Below are 9,589 nucleotides of genomic sequence, written 5' to 3'. Positions count from 1 at the left end.
GCAATATTATTTTATAAATGTTACATGAAATACACTCCATGAGAGCCAATATTATTTTATAAATGTTCCATGAAATACACTCCATGACAGCAATATTATTTTATTAATGTTACATGAAATACACTCCATGATTGCAATATTATTTTAGAAATGTTACATGAAATACACTCCCTGACAGCAATATTATTTTATAAATGTTACATGAAATACACTCCATGACAGCAATATTATTTTATAAATGTTACATAAAATACACTCCATGACAGCAATATTATTTTATAAATGTTACATGAAATACACTCCATGACAGCAATATTATTTTATAAATGTTACATAAAATACACTCCATGACAGCAATATTATTTTATAAATGTTACATGGAATACACTCCATGACGGCAATATTATTTTTATAAATGTTACATGAAATACACTCCATGACAGCAATATTATTTTATAAATGTTGCATGAAATACACTCCATGAGAGCCAATATTATTTTATAAATGTTACATGAAATACACTCCATGACAGCAATATTATTTTATAAATGTTACATGAAATACACTCCATGACAGCAATATTATTTTATAAATGTTACATGAAATACACTCCATGACAGCAATATTATTTTATAAATGTTACATAAAATAAACTCCATGACAGCAATATTATTTTATAAATGTTACATGAAATACACTCCATGACAGCAATATTATTTTATAAATGTTACATAAAATACACTCCATGACAGCAATATTATTTTATAAATGTTACATGGAAAACACTCCATGACAGCAATATTATTTTATAAATGTTACATGAAATACACTCCATGACAGCAATATTATTTTTTAAATTTTTAAATAGCGAAGTTGGTAGAGTGGCTGTGCCAGCAATCGGAGTGTTGCTGGTTACTGGGGTTCAATTCCCACCTTCTACCTTCATAGTCACGTCCGTTGTGTCCTTGGGCAAGACACTTCACCCTTTGCCTCTGATGGCTGCTGGTTAGCGCCTTGCATGGCAGCTCCCGCCATCAGTGTGTGAATGTGTGTGTGAATGTGTGTGTGAATGTGTGTGTGAATGTGTGTGTGAATGTGTGTGTGAATGGGTAAATGTGGAAATACTGTCAAAGCGCTTTGAGTACCTTGAAGGTAGAAAAGCGCTATACAAGTACAACCCATTTATCATTTATTTATTTAAATGTTACATGAAATACACTCCATGACAGCAATATTATTTTTTAAATGTTACATGGAATACACTCCATGAGAGCCAATATTATTTTATAAATGTTACATGAAATACACTCCATGACAGCAATATTATTTAATAAATGTTACATGAAATACACTCCATGAGAGCCAATATTATTTTATAAATGTTACATGAAATACACTCCATGACAGCAATATTATTTTATAAATGTTACATAAAATACACTCCATGACAGCAATATTATTTTATAAATGTTACATAAAATACACTCCATGACAGCAATATTATTTTATAAATGTTACATGAAATACACTCCATGACAGCAATATTATTTAATAAATGTTACATGAAATACACTCCATGAGAGCCAATATTATTTTATAAATGTTACATGAAATACACTCCATGACAGCAATATTATTTTATAAATGTTACATAAAATACACTCCATGACAGCAATATTATTTTATAAATGTTACATGAAATACACTCCATGACAGCAATATTATTTTATAAATGTTACATAAAATACACTCCATGACAGCAATATTATTTTATAAATGTTACATGGAATACACTCCATGAGAGCCAATATTATTTTATAAATGTTACATGAAATACACTCCATGACAGCAATATTATTTTATAAATGTTACATGAAATACACTCCATGACAGCAATATTATTTTTTAAATGTTACATGGAATACACTCCATGAGAGCCAATATTATTTTATAAATGTTACATGAAATACACTCCATGACAGCAATATTATTTTATAAATGTTACATAAAATACACTCCATGACAGCAATATTATTTTATAAATGTTACATGAAATACACTCCATGACAGCAATATTATTTTATAAATGTTACATAAAATACACTCCATGACAGCAATATTATTTTATAAATGTTACATGGAAAACACTCCATGACAGCAATATTATTTTATAAATGTTACATGAAATACACTCCATGACAGCAATATTATTTTATAAATGTTACATGAAATACACTCCATGACAGCAATATTATTTTATAAATGTTACATGAAATACACTCCATGACAGCAATATTATTTTATAAATGTTACATGAAATACATTCCATGACAGCAATGTTATTTTATAAATGTTACATGAAATACACTCCATGAGAGCCAATATTATTTTATAAATGTTACATGAAATACACTCCATGACAGCAATATTATTTTATAAACGTTACATGAAATACACTCCATGACAGCAATATTATTTTATAAATGTTACATGAAATACACTCCATGAGAGCCAATATTATTTTATAAATGTGACATGAAATACACTCCATGACAGCAATATTATTTTATAAATGTTACATGAAATACACTCCATGACAGCAATATTATTTTATAAATGTTACATGAAATACACTCCATGACAGCAATATTATTTTATAAATGTTACATGAAATACACTCCATGACAGCAATATTATTTATAAATGTTACATGAAATACACTCCATGACAGCAATATTATTTTATAAATGTTACATGAAATACACTCCATGACAGCAATATTATTTTATAAATGTTACATGAAATACACTCCATGACAGCAATATTATTTTATAAATGTTACATGAAATACACTCCATGACAGCAATATTATTTTATAAATGTTACATGAAATAAACTCCATGACAGCAATATTATTTTATAAATGTTACATGAAATACACTCCATGAGAGCCAATATTATTTTATAAATGTTACATGAAATACACTCCATGACAGCAATATTATTTTATAAATGTTACATGAAATACACTCCATGACAGCAATATTATTTTATAAATGTTACATGAAATACACTCCATGACAGCAATATTATTTTATAAATGTTACATAAAATACACTCCATGACAGCAATATTATTTTATAAATGTTACATGAAATACACTCCATGACAGCAATATTATTTTATAAATGTTACATAAAATACACTCCATGACAGCAATATTATTTTATAAATGTTACATGAAATACACTCCATGACAGCAATATTATTTTATAAATGTTACATAAAATACACTCCATGACAGCAATATTATTTTATAAATGTTACATGAAATACACTCCATGATTGCAATATTATTTTATAAATGTTACATGAAATACACTCCATGACAGCAATATTATTTTATAAATGTTACATGAAATACACTCCATGACAGCAATATTATTTTATAAATGTTACATAAAATACACTCCATGACAGCAATATTATTTTATAAATGTTACATGAAATACACTCCATGACAGCAATATTATTTTATAAATGTTACATAAAATACACTCCATGACAGCAATATTATTTTATAAATGTTACATGGAATACACTCCATGACAGCAATATTATTTTATAAATGTTACATGAACTACACTCCATGACAGCAATATTATTTTATAAATGTTACATGAAATACACTCCAAGAGAGCCAATATTATTTTATAAATGTTACATGAAATACACTCCATGACAGCAATATTATTTTATAAATGTTACATGAAATACACTCCATGACAGCAATATTATTTCATAAATGTTACATGAAATACACTCCATGACCGCAATATTATTTTATAAATGTTACATAAAATACACTCCATGACAGCAATATTATTTTATAAATGTTACATGAAATACACTCCATGACAGCAATATTATTTTATAAATGTTACATAAAATACACTCCATGACAGCAATATTATTTTATAAATGTTACATGGAAAACACTCCATGACAGCAATATTATTTTATAAATGTTACATGAAATACACTCCATGACAGCAATATTATTTTATAAATGTTACATGAAATACACTCCATGACAGCAATATTATTTTTTAAATGTTACATGGAATACACTCCATGAGAGCCAATATTATTTTATAAATGTTACATGAAATACACTCCATGACAGCAATATTATTTTATAAATGTTACATAAAATACACTCCATGACAGCAATATTATTTTATAAATGTTACATGAAATACACTCCATGACAGCAATATTATTTTATAAATGTTACATAAAATACACTCCATGACAGCAATATTATTTTATAAATGTTACATGGAAAACACTCCATGACAGCAATATTATTTTATAAATGTTACATGAAATACACTCCATGACAGCAATATTATTTTATAAATGTTGCATGAAATACACTCCATGACAGCAATATTATTTTTTAAATGTTACATGGAATACACTCCATGACAGCATTATTATTTTATAAATGTTACATGGATTACACTCCATGACAGCAATATTATTTTATAAATGTTACATGAAATACACTCCATGACAGCAATATTATTTTATAAATGTTACATAAAATACACTCCATGACAGCAATATTATTTTATAAATGTTACATGGAATACACTCCATGACAGCAATATTATTTTATAAATGTTACATGAAATACACTCCACGACAGCAATATTATTTTATAAATGTTATATGAAATACACTCCACGACAGCAATATTATTTTATAAATGTTACATGAAATACACTCCACGACAGCAATATTATTTTATAAATGTTACATGAAATACACTCCATGACAGCAATATTATTTTATAAATGTTACATGAAATACACTCCATGACAGCAATATTACTTTATAAATGTTACATGAAATACACTCCATGACAGCAATATTATTTTATAAATGTTACATGAAAGACACTCCATGACAGCAATATTATTTTATAAATGTTACATGAAATACACTCCATGACAGCAATATTATTTTATAAATGTTACATGAAATACACTCCATGAGAGCCAATATTATTTTATAAATGTTACATGAAATACACTCCATGACAGCAACATTATTTTATAAATATTACATGAAATACACTCCATGAGAGCAACATTATTTTATAAATGTTACATGAAATACACTCCATGACAGCAACATTATTTTATAAATGTTACATGAAATACACTCCATGACAGCAACATTATTTTATAAATGTTACATGAAATACACTCCATGACAGCAAAATTATTTTATAAATGTTACATGAAATACACTCCATGACAGCAATATTATTTTATAAATGTTACATGAAATACACTCCATGACAGCAATATTATTTTATAAATGTTACATGAAACACACTCCATGACAGCAATATTATTTTATAAATGTTACATGAAATACACTCCATGAGAGCAACATTATCTTATGAATGTTACATGAAATACACTCCATGACAGCAACATTATTTTATAAATGTTACATGAAATACACTCCATGACAGCAACATTATTTTATAAATGTTACATGAAATACACTCCATGACAGCAATATTATTTTATAAATGTAACATGAAATACACTCCATGACAGCAATATTATTTTATAAATGTTACATGAAATACACTCCATGACAACAACATTATTTTATAAATGTTACATGAAATACACTCCATGAGAGCAACATTATTTTATAAATGTTACATGAAATACACTCCATGACAGCAACATTATTTTATAAATGTTACATGAAATACACTCCATGACAGCAACATTATTTTATAAATGTTACATGGAATACACTCCATGACAGCAATATTATTTTATAAATGTTACATGAAATACACTCCATGACAGCAATATTATTTTATAAATGTTACATGGAATACACTCCATGACAGCAATATTATTTTATAAATGTTACATGAAATACACTCCATGACAGCAATATTATTTTATAAATGTTACATGAAACACAGTCCATGACAGCAATATTATTTTATAAATGTTACATGAAACACACTCCATGACAGCAATATTATTTTATAAATGTTACATAATATACACTCCACGACAGCAATATTATTTTATAAATGTTACATGGAATACACTCCATGACAGCTATATTATTTTATAAATGTTACATGAAATACACTCCATGACAGCAATATTATTTTATAAATGTTACATGAAATACACTCCATGACAGCAATATTATTTTATAAATGTTACATGGAATACACTCCATGACAGCAATATTATTTTATAAATGTTACATGAAATACACTCCATGACAGCATTATTATTTTATAAATGTTACATGGAATACACTCCATGACAGCAATATTATTTTATAAATGTTAAATGAAATACACTCCATGAGAGCCAATATTATTTTATAAATGTTACATGAAATACACTCCATGACAGCAATATTATTTTATAAATGTTACATGAAATATACTCCATGACAGCAATATTATTTTATAAATGTTACATGAAATACACTCCATGACCGCCAATATTATTTTATTAATGTTACATGAAACACACTCCATGACAGCATGAGAGCCAATATTATTTTATAAATGTTACATGAAATACACTCCATGACAGCAATATTATTTTATAAATGTTACATGAAATACACTCCATGACAGCAATATTATTTTATAAATGTTACATGAAATACACTCCATGACAGCAATATTATTTTATAAATGTTACACGAAATACACTCCATGACAGCAATATTATTTTATAAATGTTACATGGAATACACTCCATGACAGCAATATTATTTTATAAATGTTACATGAAATACACTCCATGACAGCAATATTATTTTATAAATGTTACATGAAATACACTCCATGACAGCAATATTATTTTATAAATGTTACATGAAATACACTCCATGACAGCAATATTATTTTATAAATGTTACATGGATTACACTCCATGACAGCAATATTATTTTATAAATGTTACATGAAATACACTCCATGACAGCAATATTATTTTATAAATGTTACATAAAATACACTCCATGACAGCAATATTATTTTATAAATGTTACATGGAATACACTCCATGACAGCAATATTATTTTATAAATGTTACATGAAATACACTCCATGACAGCAATATTATTTTATAAATGTTACATGGAATACACTCCATGACAGCAATATTATTTTATAAATGTTACATGAAATACACTCCATGACAGCAATATTATTTTATAAATGTTACATGAAATACACTCCATGACAGCAATATTATTTTATAAATGTTACATGGAATACACTCCATGACAGCAATATTATTGTATAAATGTTACATGAAATACACTCCATGACAGCAATATTATTTTATAAATGTTACATGAAATACACTCCATGACAACAATATTATTTTATAAATGTTACATGAAATACACTCCATGACAGCAATATTATTTTATAAATGTTACATGGAATACACTCCATGACAGCAATATTATTTTATAAATGTTACATGAAATACACTCCATGACAGCAATATTATTTTATTTATTTATTGTCAACATTTTTTGTCAGAATGTGTTTGTAAACATTTATTTATGTGTACCTAATGTTGTGTCCTATGTGTACCTAATGTTGTGTCCTACGTGTACCTAATGTTGTGTCCTACGTGTACCTAATGTTGTGTCCTATGTGTACCTAATGTTGTGTCCAATGTGTACCTAATGTTGTGTCCTACGTGTACCTAATGTTGTGTCCTATGTGTACCTAATGTTGTGTCCTATGTGTACCTAATGTTGTGTCCTATGTGTACCTACTGTTGTGTCCTACGTGTACCTAATGTTGTGTCCTACGTGTAGCTAATGTTGTGTCCTACGCATACCTAATGTTGTGTCCTACGTGTACCTAATGTTGTGTCCTACGTGTACCTAATGTTGTGTCCTACGTGTACCTAATGTTGTGTCCTAAGTGTACCTAATGTTGTGTCCTATGTGTACCTAATGTTGTTTCCTACGTGTACCTAATGTTGTGTCCAATGGGTACCTAATGTTGTGTCCTACGTGTACCTAATGTTGTGTCCTATGTGTACCTAATGTTGTGTCCTACGTGTACCTAATGTTGTGTCCTATGTGTACCTGATGTTGTGTCCTACGTGTACCTAATGTTGTGTCCTATGTGTACCTAATGTTGTGTCCTACGTGTACCTAATGTTGTGTACTATGTGTACCTAATGTTGTGTCCTACGTGTACCTAATGTTGTGTACTATGTGTACCTAATGTTGTGTCCTATGTGTACCTAATGTTGTGTCCAATGGGTACCTAATGTTGTGTCCTACGTGTACCTAATGTTGTGTCCTATGTGTACCTAATGTTGTGTCCTACGTGTACCTAATGTTGTGTCCTATGTGTACCTAATGTTGTGTCCTATGTGTACCTACTGTTGTGTCCTATGTGTACCTAATGTTGTGTCCTACGTGTACCTAATGTTGTGTCCTATGTGTACCTGATGTTGTGTCCTATGTGTACCTAATGTTGTGTCCTATGTGTACCTAATGTTGTGTCCTATGTGTACCTAATGTTGTGTCCTACGTGTACCTACTGTTGTGTCCTATTTGTACCTAATGTTGTGTCCTACGTGTACCTAATGTTGTGTCCTACGTGTACCTAATGTTGTGTCCTATGTGTACCTAATGTTGTGTCCTATGTGTACCTAATGTTGTGTCCTATGTGTACCTAATGTTGTGTCCTACGTGTACCTAATGTTGTGTACTACGTGTACCTAATGTTGTGTCCTATGTGTACCTACTGTTGTGTCCTATGTGTACCTAATGTTGTGTCCTATGTGTACCTAATGTTGTGTCCTACGTGTACTTAATGTTGTGTCCTATGTGTACCTACTGTTGTGTCCTATGTGTACTTACTGTTGTCCCCTATGTGTACCTAATGTTGTGTCCAATGTGTACTTAATGTTGTGTCCTATGTGTATCTAATGTTGTGTCCTATGTGTATCTAATGTTGTGTCCTATGTGTACCTAATGTTGTGTCCTATGTGTACCTACTGTTGTGTCCTACGTGTACCTAATGTTGTGTTCTATGTGTACCTACTGTTGTGTCCTATGTGTACCTAATGTTTTGTCCTATGTGTACCTACTGTTGTGTCCTATGTGTACCTAATGTTGTGTCCTATGTGTACCTCCTGTTGTGCTCTATGTGTACCTAATGTTGTGTCCTATTTGTACTTAGTGTGGTGTCCTATGTGTACCTACTGTTGTGTCCTATGTGTACCTAATGTTTTGTCCTATATGTACCTACTGTTGTGTCCTATGTGTACCTAATGTTTTGTCCTATGTGTACCTACTGTTGTGCCCTATGTGTACCTAATGTTGTGTCCTATGTGTACCTAATGTTGTGTCCTATGTGTACCTAATGTTGTCTCCTATGTGTACCTAATGTTGGGTCCTACGTGTACCTAATGTTGTGTCCTATGTGTACTTAATGTTGTGTCCTATGTGTACCTAATGTTGTGTCCTATGTGTA

This window comes from Entelurus aequoreus, linkage group LG14 (assembly GCF_033978785.1).
Source record: "Entelurus aequoreus isolate RoL-2023_Sb linkage group LG14, RoL_Eaeq_v1.1, whole genome shotgun sequence".
NCBI lineage: Eukaryota > Metazoa > Chordata > Actinopteri > Syngnathiformes > Syngnathidae > Entelurus > Entelurus aequoreus.
This window is presented reverse-complemented; position numbering follows the sequence as displayed.